The following is a 14,074-nucleotide window of genomic DNA, read 5'->3' on the forward strand; positions in this document are numbered from 1 at the left end:
AAAGTAGCGCATATTAGCACGGCTGACTTGATGACTCAAAGCAATCAAAGTGTGCGTACCCTTTGATCCAGCAAATAGACTCTCGATCATTTATCCTAAGGAATAACTAGACAAGCAGCCAAGGGTATATCACAATGCAGTTCATTGAGTGTTATACTTTTATATTAGGAAAACTCTGGAGCAACCTAAGTGTCCAACAATAGGGAGTTTTGGAAAAATGGAGGGGATGAGGTCCAGAACACAGGCGGGGTGTCAGCACTGGAACAGCAAAGTCAGAATGGTCCAGATATAAGTAAGTGGATAAATTTGATGTTTAGGAAGATGAACAAAATTTGTTTTATGTTCTAAGCCTCCCCGAACCCCTTGCCCCACTTATTGAAGCAACATGCATAGTAAAGCCAACCCACTGACACCGGGTTGTGAAAGAAAGTTAGTGTTTATTGCAGAGCTCTAAGCAAGAGTGGGGATGGCTAATGCTCAAAAGGCGGGAACTCCCGCTGGCTTTCAGGGAAAGGTTTTTAAAGACAAGGTGAGGGAGAGGGTTGCAGGGTGCATGATCGGCTCATATACGTTCTTCTGATTGGTTGTTGGTGAGGTAATTGGGAATCAACATCATCAACCCTCTGACTCCATCCTGTCTGGGGCCTTCATGATGGTGGTCAGCATGCAGTAAACATGGGCCACCTGATGGGGGTTTCAGTGTCTGCAAAACAGCTCAAAGGACATGGCTCAGAAAATTATCTATAGCCCTTGAGAGGAACTAAAGGTCTTTGACTTTGTTTAATGGCTAAACTATTATTTTGTCTTGCTTGACTGTTTTCCTTTGTTTCTGCATTTTCTCACTTCTAAATGTATTAAATTTACTCTTTAGAACTCAGGTTTGGCTTAGGAAGGTAAAGTCTTTCTATAAACGAGAGGCAGGCAGAGGACATGGGAGAGTCTGTCCTGGGAATTCCCCATAGGGTCCTGCTTGGTTACATCTCTAGCTCCCGGAACTAGAAGGCAAGTTTGCCTTCTGAAAGTGATGGTGAAATTGGATTGTCGGGACTGTGGAGAGGGTTTGAAATAGCTATTGCGTAGAATGGGAGAAAACTGTGTGGAGAAATATAAAGGATCCCCAGGGTAAAATCAGAGATCAAAATCATTTACTGGAGGAGTTACAAAGAACCTGTAAAAGAAAACAGCAACTCTGTGCTCTAAATATAAAATAGACAAACAATTCAGACCTACGGTATAGCACAAGGAACTATATGCAATATCTTGTAATAATAACCTATAATGAAAAAGAACCCGAGAAAGGATAGATATGTTTACCTGAAGCGCTGTGCTGTATACCTGAAACTCACACAACATTGTAAATCAACTTCAATTTAAAAAAATAGAATATAGCCAATTTGATGCAAATGAATGCAAAACAAAAATTCATCTTATTCGAAGAAAAGGTCTAGTAGGAGCAGGTCTATTCACGAATCCAGATCATTCAGCACAATACACAGTACAGCTCAAGGGGTTCTGGGGTTTCCATGAGAACTCCCCATTTCCTAACTAAGATTTACAGATATGAATCTCAAACTAGATTGGAGGGGTGGGGAGATAAAACAGAAATTCCCTGGTGGCTCAGTGGTAAAGAATCCGCCTGCCAATGCAGGAGACATAGGTTTAATCCCTGGGTTAGGAAGATCCCCTGGAGAAGGAAATGGCAACCCACTCCAGTATTCTTGCTTGGAAATTCTCCTGGACAGAGGAGCCTGGGGGGCTACAGCCTGTGGGGTCACAAAAGAATTGGACATGACTTAGCAACTAAACAACAATCCATCCATAATAGGAAAAAAAAAAAAAGTGAAGTTAAAACTTCACAAGAAAACTGCAGATCTCTAAGAAACCTACCAGTTTGCTGGTAGGAAAGACCATGCAAAGAAGAATTCTTCCAAAATGAGGATAGACATTTAGTGTAATTCAAATAAAAATCTGAACCAGAAGTTTTTTAACTTTTCAAAAGGATTCATAAAATCATCTGATAAAATAAAGAATAATTTAGAAATTTTTAGAAAAATAAAGAGGACCTATTGCGATAGTACATTTTGTTTTAAAGGTAGAGTAATTAAACTTATGAGATATTAGTAGAGGATGCAATCAACTAGTTCAGAAGTATGGTCTAGAATATTCTTAATTTAACTCATGATTTATCTCCTACTTACCACCCACCCACCTCTTACCCCTGGTCAGGCAGAGATCAATTTTTAATAAATGTGTTGAGACATATGTGCACTTGTTCTTTGGGAGGACGTGATGTGGCAGGAGAGGAAGGTCCTTAGTGTTCACCCAAACGAAGGAATGAATGGCCATCCCTGGTTGGCAGGCCCAGCATTGTGTACAGGAGACACTAACGGAAAAGATGCCAACTTCCCGTGAGAAGTGGTAGCACAAGTTCTAGAGTTTGAATCCCTATTCATTTACCATTTGTTCAACAAATAATTGTTGAACTATTCTAAGAGCTAGAATAATACAGTAGGGACTGGCGAGGAAAGGTCCCTGCTCTGGTGGAATTTCCCTGCTGTTGAGGGGTGACAGCTGAGAAGTATGTAAACACACACAGTGGAAGGTGTGCACAGTTACCAGTGCCCAAGAGAAGATTCAGCAGGACAGTCGTGAATAGAGCTGGGAGGAGGATGTGTCCTGGATGGTCCTGACTTTTCTGACCGACTGTGCTTTCCACTGAAACCCAAAGGACAAGAAGAAAAACATCAGGCAAAGATCTAAAGGAAAGGCTTTCCAGGCAAATACATGCAAGGCCTTAAGGTGGAAATGACCTTGACAAGTTCAAGGAACCGCCTAAAGATGAAGAGTAGCTGGGGCAACGTAGCCAAGGAAAGAGATGAGGAGAAGGTAGGGGCCAGAGCAAGCCAGCCACGTGGGCCGTGCAGAGGACATCGGCTTCTGTTCTGCATGAGACAGGAAGAACCTGGAAAGATTTCAGCAGGAGGATCCTATTATTTATGAAGATCCCCTTGGTTGCCAGGTGCCACCTCCTTTCCAAGTGAACGTGGAAGGTGGTTTCCTGTGTCACCAGGCTACTTCAGAGACAAGCACACGCCCTGGCAGAACCCTGTTTACCGACAGCCATGGGGAAGTGTTTCCAGTGAGTATCCGGAACTGATTTTCTGAAGAACAGCCAGAGGGCAAAAAGCGAAAGAAATCGACCATGAGTACCGAGGTCAGGGAGGGAGTCCTGCTGCTGAAGACTTGCCCCGGGCAGGTTTGGTCAAAGGCAGTGGCCCCAGCGTTCCCTTCCCCTCTCATCGTCACCAGGTCCTGGAGCAGCCATGCTCAGGTGCCTACATCAGACTACAGGGACTCCACCCAGGAAGGGAGAGAAAATGACCTCGGAGAGACATACAGACCAGTGGGTTTAACTCCGTAACTAAACTAAATGTGCAAATAACAGACTTTTAAATTTTCATTTCAATCATCACCATCAAAAATAATCTTACTTTTCTCACATATAACTTTGACCATCAAAATCTAGATGATTTCAGAACCCAAACACCCCTAGAGGTCCATTCTCTAATCTCTGTTACATTTCATGCCACAGTTGATTACACATGCTAATTTATTAGGTCCGTGCTCCAATTTCTTTCCACAATTCTGTGCCACCTTCTTTCATCAAGTCACTCTCTGGGGATGTGAGTCTGTTCATGGAGAATATATTTTGACGGGTGGTAGAGGCATCGCCAGAGCGCCTTATGTTTCATGAGAACTGAAACATATTTGCACTGAATTTTTCTAACAGATTTCTGTCATCTATTTAGGATGACATATGGAGTTTCTTTTCTTACCTTTGAGGAAGAAAAAAATACATGAAATCAGGGCATTTGGACAAATTTCCTTGCTTGCTCTGGTGGTTTGATAGGAGCATTTCAGAGAGTCAAGGCAGCACCTGCAACGTGGGACAGAACAGTAATGAGCAGGCTGCGAAGTCTGGATCACATTTGGAGCAGGTTTCCTCAGACACCACATTCTCGTTCACTCTGGTTGCCCTGGAGGCTCCACCTCAGGTAGGCTCAGCAAGGCTCAGAGCAGGAGCTGGTCCCTCGGGAGATCTCAGGTTTGGGTGTGTGGCTTGCTCATTGGTGTACAAATCAACATGGGCTTCCCTGTGGCTCAGCTGGTAAAGAATCTGCCTGCAGTGTGGGAGACCTGGGTCTGATCCCTGGATTGGGAAGATCCCTGGAGAAGGGAAAGGCTACCCACTCCAGTATTCTGGCCTGGAGAAATTCCATGGACTGTATAGTCCATGGGGTCGCAAAGAGTCAGACACCACTGAGCGACTTTCACTTTCACTTTTTTCGTGATGGTGCTAGTGGTAAAGAACCTGTCTGCCGATGCAGGGGACGTAAGAGACTCAGGTTCGATCCCTGGGTCAGGAAGATCCTCTGGAGGAAGGCATAACAACCCACTCCAGTATTCTTGCCTGGAGAATCCCATGGATAGAGGAGCCTGGTGGGTTACAATAGGGTCGCAAAGAGTCGGACACAACTGAAGCAACTTAGCACACGGCACATACAAATCGACAAGCTCATTCTGATTGGTGTCACTTGGTGGAGGCTGAAGGCCCGTCTGTCTGTTGTTCATGGATTTCATTATTCAGTTAGTTTCTGTTCTTCCGTCACTTTCTGCAGTCTGTTACGTCCCGGGAATTATGCTGGTGGAGGAGGTGGTGTGGCTGGTGGGAAGGAGCGTGGGCTTCAGAGGCCAGAGTCTCTGGGCTCCAGTCCCAGCCATGCGTCTTCTTCCCTGAGCCACGGTTTCTTCCTCTCTCGAGATGGGATGAAAACAGCCTCCACGTAAGGTTGTTGTGAGGGTTACATGAAACCTTGAACAATCTGGGGTCAGACCTGGCACAGCGGGGACGTACATTAACACTGAGCTGGCATCCTTCCTTCATTCTCGCCTCCCCTCAAAGGGCTTTCTCAGGAGCAAGATATCCCAGGAGAGAAGGTGAGGTCCTGTATGCATTTTATGCAACCTGAACACTGAAGACTTTTCTCCTCTGCCTATAATTCCTTCATGGGAGCCAACATGTCTTTAGAAGGTTCTGTTAAAGCTTTTGTCTGTTACTTGGGATGTCCACAGTCCCCTGCTCGCCCCTTAAAGAACATCCATTTGTCACAGGGCTGAAAGGAAAACTGGAGATCCCCGCCTGTGTACCCTGTTCTTGATTTTACTAAAGCCAACTACCAAGACTGTTCCCCTACCCCCAAAACCTGCACAGAAGCCTTGACATCAGAATTGCTGGATTCAGGGACTTCCCTCTGGTGGTCCAGTGGTTAAGACTCTATACTTCCAATGTAGGGGCTGTGGGTTTGATCCCTGGCCAGGGAACTAGGATCCTGCATGCCCTACAGGCAGAGAGAAAAATAGCTAGATTCAAAATATAGACTGAATCAGTGATTTGGGGGTTATTCCAGTTTGACATCTGGCAATCACTCTGTCTCCTGGGCTCTGAGAAAGGAGCTTTGGAATATTATGTTTTTTTCCTTATTTCAAAAGTCTAATGAAATTTTCTCTCTCTCGATGTTTAAATCTCCTTGAATGGCATGAGTTTCTTCCAGACCCCTCAGCTGGAAAGCACAGCAGCATCTTGCCCTGTCCCCGTTTGCTCCATGGCCACAGCATTCTTCCCATTCTCCTGACAGAACAGTGTACCTTTCATCCATTTTTTCCCACAGCAGCTGCCCCACCTCAGCCCTTGCGACCTGGGAGTCAAGCTGCAGCAATCATGTCCTACGCTCATCTCTGCCTCTGATTCTCCCAGGCCCTAAGTCTGTCCTTCCTTTAGCAATCAGAATTACCTTCCTAAAGCCTCAGCCTCTCAAGTTGGCATGTTAAGAACTTAGGCTTTGAAATGGGGCAGACCTGGGTGTGGGTCTTGGCTCCTTCAGGGCAAACCACGTCACCTCTCTAAGCACAGTTCCTCATCTGTAAGATAGAGTAGTCATAGTTCCTACATCATAGGGAGGTTCCTGGATTAAATGAGGCTCTCAGAGCCTGGCACGCAGTAAGCACTCAGTAAATGACAGCTCTTCATTCTTCAGTTCTGATGCAAAGAGCTGACTCATTGGAAAAGGGCCTGATGCTGGAAACGATAGAAGGCAGGAGGAGAAGGGGATGACAGAGGACAAGATGGTTAGATGGCATTACCACCTCAATGGATGAGTCTGAGTAAACTCCAGGAGATGGTGAAGGACAGGGAAGCCTGGCGTGCTGCAGTCCACGGGGTCGCAGAGTCGGACACGACTGAGAGACTAAACAGCAAAAATGACAGCTCTGGATAACAGCAGCGGAAACCTGTGATGGCGCCAGATCACCAGCTGTCCAAGATGCAAACCGCTGAGCCTGGCCTTCAGGGTGCTGTGGGACCAGGCCTCCCTCTCTTTTCCCATCTGTCATCCTCTGCACACCCTGGACTGCGGTGCCATTCCCGGTGCGCATCATGCCGCCTCATCTCCAAGGTCTTTCCTCCCTTCAGCTGGAAGTATCCTGCTCATCTTTCTAGTGCTTCCAGACACACTCCAAAGACACATGCTAACGGAACCTGCTTGTCTCTCTACAGGTCTCAGCCTGTGGCTCCCAGGGTAGAGTAGGACTTATCTCCTGCTGTCTGCTGGGGGTCTTCCTACCCATCTCCTGTCTCTGCCCCCTGAGGACAGGGGCCATGCTTACTCAACTCTGCATCCCCTGCAGGGCCCAGGGCAGTGCCTGGCAGACAGCAGATGCCTCCTGAAGGCCTGAATTAAATTAGTGATGATAGGAAACAGCAGATGATGTTTGAGTGCCTGGCTTGTTCAGTTGCCCAGCTAGGCCATGGCGTACCTGGTTTTTCTTGCCTGTCAGCACACATGGCTCCGTGTGCTCACTACCAGGAAACAGAGGGTCCTGCGCACGTGTGTGTGTCAGTGGCAGGTTGCCTCCTGTTGCTTCTTAGGACAGACTGTTCTGTATTCTGATATTACGTCTTCCACTTCCACGTGTTACGGTATCTCTTCTTTATGAAATTATGCTGAGGGCAGACAATGCTACAGCATGGCAGCTTTTTAAAGAAATATTCTTACTCAGCAAGAGAAAAAAATTGGGAAACAGCAGCAAAGCGTAACTTTTTTTGGTTAAAAAAGTTTTAAAAAGCATTTTTTCGAAACACCAAGTAAAGGTTTCTGTGGTGGTCCAGTGGTTAAGAATCTGCATGCTAATGCGGGAGGCACCGGTTTGATGCCTGATTGGGAAGATGCCAGGTGCTGCGGGGCAACTAAGCCCGTGTGCCACAACCACTGAGCCTGTGCTCTAGAGCCTGGGAGCCACAGCAAGAGAAGCCAGCACGATGGGAAGCCAACACTCTACAACTAGAGAGTAGCCCCCACTCGCCGCAGCTAGAGAAAGCCTGCGCACCAAAATAAGCAAATAAATAATGTTTAAAGGTATTGAGAAAAAAAGAAGACAAGTAAGCAAGGAAAGTTGTTTCAAGAACACAGTACATAATAAAAGGTGTCTAAGCCACTAGCCGTTACCAGTCATGTGCCCACCTTGAGCCAGCAGGGCACGGGGGAGAGGTTTGAGTAGACGTGGACAGCTCTGTGTTCGGACTGATTCCATCTTCTGGAAAACCCCTTGAGCTGGATGGTGTTATCTCCATTTCACAGCTGAGGCTCAGAGAGATTATATCCCCGAAGTCATACAGCATAACCTGAATTTCCTAAGCCTCATGGCCTGGTGTGTACACAGTGAGGAGGTCACCTTAGGATCCATCTCCACTAGGAAACCACAAGACCAGTGCACTCACTCATTCCCACTATCTCTCTCCATTAGGTGCGGGAATCTAGGGCGAGGGTCTCCCATGTGTTTATGATCCTCCTCTAGGGGCCTGCCTGCTCAGGGCCTTCACCAGGCTGTTGCTGCCCACATCCACCCTGGGAACTGGCCCTGCTAGACACCTCCACAGAGGCTCCAGATCAGCAGGACCAGAGCCAGCTGATGACTTCTGTGGGCCTGAGCACTTCTGCCTTTGTGAACACTTTCCTCCACAAAAAACATTGAAAACCATATTTTACAACTATGTTGGTATAAAGATCAATACTATGCATTATGTATGCTGGGCTGGATGAATCACAAACTGGAATCAATATTGCCAGGAGAAATATTAATAACCTCAGATATGTAGATGATACCACCATTATGGCAGAAAGCTAAGAGGAATTGAAGAGCCTCTTGATGAAGGTGAAAGAAGAGAGTGAAAAAGCTGACTTAAAACTCAACATTCAAAAAACGAAGATCATGGCATTCAGTCTCATCACTTCATGGCAAATAGATGGGGAAACAATGGAAACAGTGACAGACTTTATTTTCTGGGGCTCCAAAATCACTGCAGATGGTGATTGCAGCCATGAAATTAAAAGACGCTTGCTCCTCAGAAGAAAAGCTATGACAAACCTAGATAGCATATTAAAAAGCAAAAACATTGCTTTGCCAACAAAGGTCCATCTAGTCAAAGCTATGGTTTTTCCAGTGGTCATGTACAGATGTGAGAGCTGGACAATAAAAAACACTTAGCACTGAAGAGTTGATGCCTTCAAACTGTGGTGTTGGAGAAAACGCTTGAGAGTCCCTTGGGCAGCAAGGAGATCAAACCAGTCAATCCTAAAAGAAATCAACCCTGAATGTTCACTGGAAGGGAAGGACTGATGCTGAAGCTGAAGCCCCAGTACTTTGGCCACCTGATGCAAAGAACTGACTTCACTGGGAAAGACCCTGATGCTGAGCAAGATTGAAGGCAGGAAAAGAAGGGGACTACAGAGGATGAGATAGTTGGATGGCATCACCAACTTGATGGATATGAGTTTGAGCAAAGTCCAGGAGATATGAAGGACAGGGAAGCCTGGCGTGCTGTAGTCACCATGGGGTCACAAGGAATCAGACACGACTGAGCAACTGAACAACAACAAAATGTATTTAAGACACATGCTGAGACCTAAGAATTCATTTTTCCTTCCGATTTTCAAAGAAGGTAAAACATTTTCATGCGCCCCCTAAAAGAATGATGGGCCCTAAGTGCCATACCTGCTGAGCCCAATGGATAAAGGAGGCCTGTTGCAAGACCTTGCTGATGTGTCATGGATCCATGGACCTCAAAGCATTTTGCCCACTTTTAAATCTCCCAAAAACCCTAATATCAATGCCCCTTCAGCTTCTACGTGTTTAGGGCTTATTATAGGTGTCAGATGGTTTTTCCTGTGGTCATGTATGGATGTGAGAGTTGGACTGTGAAGAAGGCTGAGTGCCAAAGAATTGATGCTTTTGAACTGTGGTGTTGGAGAAAACTCTTGAGAGTCCCTTGGACTGCAAGGAGATCCAACCAGTCCATTCTGAAGGAGATCAGCCCTGGGATGTCTTTGGAAGGAATGATGCTAAAGCTGAAACTCCAGTACTTTGGCCACCTCATGCGAAGAGTTGACTCATTGGAAAAGACTCGGATGCTGGGAGGGATTGGGGGCAGGAGGAGAAGGGGATGACAGAGGATGAGATGGCTGGATGGCATCACCGACTCGATGGACGTGAGTCTGAGTGAACTCTGGGAGTTGGTGATGGACAGGGAGGCCTGGCGTGCTGTGATTCACAGGGTCGCAAAGAGTCAGACACAACTGAGTGACTGAACTGAACTGATAGATGTCAGAACCATCCCTGAAGTGAAACTAAGAAATTCCCTCTTCTGCCCCAGAAATCTGAACATATCATTTAATCCTCAAAGCATTTTTCCCCCACATTGTATTAAGCGCTGTCATATCAAGGCTTACATCAGGTCACATGAATAGATGCCCCAGGCCTTTGTCACTATCCCAGTTCACCACACAGCCAGACACTGGATCTGATTTGGTGCAGCTGAGACTGGCAGACACACGTGCACGCACACACCCAAGGGTGGAGCTGGACCTGGGATTAGCCCTCCGACATTCCACCCTATTCTCTTTCTATTAAGCCAGGCACCTAAGGAGCCCCTGCTGCCCACACGTTCACAAGCTTGAGCCACTCTGGCAAGGAGCATGCACGCTTATCCCAGCTTGGAATGAGTTTGTAGTTCTTTGTCCAACACAAAGCTTTGAAATGAATGACGACACTGGAACATTCTTAGGAGAATTTGCAAGGGTTGCAAATAAGCAGTGATATCTAGTGTTTAGGATGGAGATATTTTCTTCGTTTGAATTCTAAAGACTCAGAATCTCCGCCTGGTGACACTTTACATGCTGCGAGTCTTTGGAAAACTGTTTATAAGGAAGAGTAAAGGGAGGGAGAATTTGTTCCAGAAACATGTTTTTATAGGAAGAAAAAGGGCATGAGCTTCAGCATCAGCCCTTCCAGTGAATATTCAGGGTTGATTTAGGATTGAGTGGTTTGCTCCCCTCGCACTCCAAGAGTCTTCTCTGACAAAACGAGGTCCACTGGTCCAATGGCAAACTACTTCAGTATTCTTGCCTTGAGAACCGCATGAACAGTATGAAAAGGCAAAAATCAGTTTGTGGGTACTGAGACAAAAAGTAAAGGCAGAGTCTGCTCTGCCCCGCGGTCCTCAGAGAGAAAAGAAAAGATCCCGGTGGGATTTAAGACTGGGTCCTGACATGGTCTTCTTCCTCCAGTCCATTGACATGGCCACTGGGGCGGGCTCCCACCTCAGAGTGGTACATCGCCTCCTTAAAGGTCTGAACTGGTCCTGTTGTTGGTTACGGTCAAGCAGGAAGCTGAGTCTTTGTTGAGATGGACACTTGTTTCATTGCCTCACTGGTGAGTGATGGAGGAAACACTGGAGGTTTCTCATCACCTTCTGTACCCCAAGCATCAACTATTGGTTATACTCTGGTGATTGTGAAGTTGATATTATGGATTCAGTGTTCCACAAAGGGCTGTGACACAAACCAGACCCTAGAGGTGGACACCCAGGCTCTCAGTGGTGACCACATGTGGTCAAGAGACTGGGGAGTGTCGGTGCCTCACAAGAAATACATATCTGCCAGGTCAACACCTGAAAGCCCCTGTTGCACCCTGGGAAAGCAGGATTGGCTACCCGGAGCATTTGAAAAGGAATCGTGCATCTACCTGGCACTTAGTAAATTTGTTGTTTGTGTTTCTTTGATCGCCAGAAGGTTGAATTTGGTTACGACTTGCCCACACTGGCCGTTTTCATTCTGTCATCTGTGGGGCCCTTGGCCATGAGTGTCTTTGAGTCCAGCCTTCCTGTTCTGCAGTGGCCCCTATTCTGTCAGCTGATTTTCTCCAAACTCTCCCCTCTCCCTTATCTGATACTATGGACCTGTCACATTTGATCCATCTTACAATGAAAGTGCGGAGTAGTGTCAGCTGCCATCGTAGAAAGCCCTCTCTGGCTCTGGGATCGTGCTTTGTTTGTGCCATTCAGCTCGTGTCTCTGGGGCTGTAAGCAATAAAGCAGGAAGGCTGCTTTAGATTTTCGTTTCTCCCCCATACAGGGCTCCCTGCCAGCACCTCTGAATCCTCACCAGCTTTTTCATCTGAACAAAACCCTGTCCGGCGCTAAATATAGCTTTATTTCACACAATTGTAGACGGTGCTTTTCGACTTTTAAATCTAGACTGAGCAGGGAACGGGACATTTACATAACAAGACAGTGTGAGCCTTGTGACAAATCTCTTCTTGGGCTAGTGAGTTAACTAAGGAATGAGGAGGCTGGGTGCCCTGCTCCTAGCACACAGCTAATTAAATCCTACTTATCTTCACTCCCAGTAGTTGCCCTGTGCTCACGTCTAAGCAAGTCAGGAACACTTCTGTAGAACAGGCAAGAAACATCCGATTTTCTAGAGATGGGATCAATTCCCTCCAAGTGCTCATGGGTTCCAGTTTGTGTTTCCCAGTAGAGAGCTGAACTGGGACACCAACCAACCAGAGTGATCTTGTCCAGTTTCCATGTAATTTTTTTCTTTCAGTCCCTTGCCGAGCTGGAGGCTAGTTGTCTTCTGAATGGGACCACAGACCTTGTGAGCGAAACTCTGGTGCTCTCCACAGACCAACTGCCAGTGACTGCTCACTCTCAATTAATGACAAACCCAAATACTTTCAGGGGGTCAGGAAAGTATGTCACCGTGTCAAGTCACCTGGGTGGAGCTGAAGGCACACCATGGGGACAGGGACTTCACCGACTGTTCAGTGCTTCTTCCCAGCACCTGGGGTAGAGTCAGCACATCACCAACCCCCAATAAAAGATGTAGACGAATTAGTGGCAGGGACTGCAGAGAACTGGGAGGTGCTTATCTCACAGAAAGCATTCTCGTCAGGGGGAAAAAAAAAAAGCCCACATGCCTCTAGGCACTATTTGGCTTCCAGCTGGCAACTCCTATGATTGAATAAACAAGGCTATTTATGGATGGAAAGGAAAAATGCCTACCAAGCAACACTGATGTCCAGCTCATCACTTTGATATTGTGTATTCTGCGGGTGTCAAGACGCAGATAACTCTGTTTAAGCACCTCTTATGTCCTTCTCATTTAGGTCCTTGGCCCTTTAATGACCCGGGACCAATGGGAGGTGTGTGTTAATGTTCATACTTGCCCTTCCATCATGCTACCATCTAACCTTTTTTTTTTCTGAATCCCTTAGTTACATGTCTTTCTTCTCAAAAGATGTACAGAGGCACCTCTTCTACCAAATAAAGGGCAAGCTTTCTAAATACAAGCTTTATCTATTACGAGAAGGGTAACAAGTCTGCTTTCATATGTACAGTGCTGCCTTTTCTAAAATGGACTTCAGCAAACAATGGTGGTTACTTCATACCAAAACAGTTTGAGTCCAGGTCATCTCTAAAACATTGAGTTACAGGATTCTGGATAATGGAGTACAGCCTTTGCAAGTCTTTCCTAAGGTGAAAAGTTGGCTTGGTTCTCGCTCGGACACTACCCTTCGTCTGGCGGATCTGCATTGCCTTCCCTCCCTCTCATTTTCCTGATAACTCAGACTGATTGTTTGGTATGTAATGAAGTCCCTTGAACCAAAAGAAGCATAACTCTTGGATGAGTCAAGCAGCTATTATAGAACAGACTGACTGGAGAGCTGCCCCCTGAGCACATGTTGCCTTAACCCTAGGTTGGTTGATAGATGCCAGGGTGAGACTCTAGTATGAGACCATGTGCCAGAGCCCAGAGCCAGCTTCTAGACTGTGAACTCAACCACAGACTTGTCACTTAGACACTTTGATTTCCTAGCGAAGTTGCAGAGGCACTGAAAACCTCCTTTAGTGAGATAAAACCTGTAGTAGAATTTACTTGGGAAAACAAACTTTGCAAGATCAAGCCAGAGCTATCATTAATATTTGGTCCAGATTATATGAATCAGATAGATACCTTGAGAGGTACCAAAGGCATTAAAATTCCAGGCTTTCCTGGAAATGGGCAGTATTTGAATTTCCAGTTCGCAAACCCTGTGATGGGCTAAGTGAAACTGATTATAGATGGACACCATTACTGCCAAGCCACATTGATCTCCTTCTTATTTCTTGGTGCTATATGTTCAGATGAACTCAAAGATGCAGATGATTCTCTGTGGCTGAAGCACCTCCACTCCATCAAAGACCTTGGCCCAGATCTGGACTGATTATAACTTTGAGTCACGAATACAAAACTAGAAGTGAATTGCGTCAGTCAGAAATGTGTTCAACCATAAATAATGGAAAATCTGGCCCACAAGGGTTCCACCAGGCAGGGAATTATTTTTCTCATGCATTTTCAGAGGCAGGGAGAGTCGCAGCAGTACAGCTGATCCAGGGTCTATGTGGGCCAGGCTCTTTCAGTCTTTCTGATCCACCTGACTCAGCATTTTGATATCATCCTCACTCATGTTGACTTCCTAACTGCACACCTATGATCAAGGCAGGGGCAGGAAAGCATCTGCATCTGTTCACCTGATTAGGAAAACAAAAGCTTTGCTAGAAACCCCAATGGGCTTTCCCTGCAGGCTCACTGGGCAGAACCATGTCACATGACTGCCCTTGGCTGCAGGGGAGGCTGGG

At 46.2% G+C, this 14,074-nt stretch overlaps 1 protein-coding gene across 2 annotated transcripts in view; it reads left to right on the forward strand.

Annotated features, from left to right (window-relative positions):
* Nucleotides 1-14,074, forward strand: part of MYRIP (myosin VIIA and Rab interacting protein) — a 217,635-nt gene that overhangs the window by 183,995 nt on the left and 19,566 nt on the right. The window lies entirely within an intron of this gene.

The sequence above is a fragment of the Capricornis sumatraensis genome, chromosome 10 (assembly GCF_032405125.1).
Source record: "Capricornis sumatraensis isolate serow.1 chromosome 10, serow.2, whole genome shotgun sequence".
NCBI classification, from domain to species: Eukaryota; Metazoa; Chordata; class Mammalia; order Artiodactyla; family Bovidae; genus Capricornis; species Capricornis sumatraensis.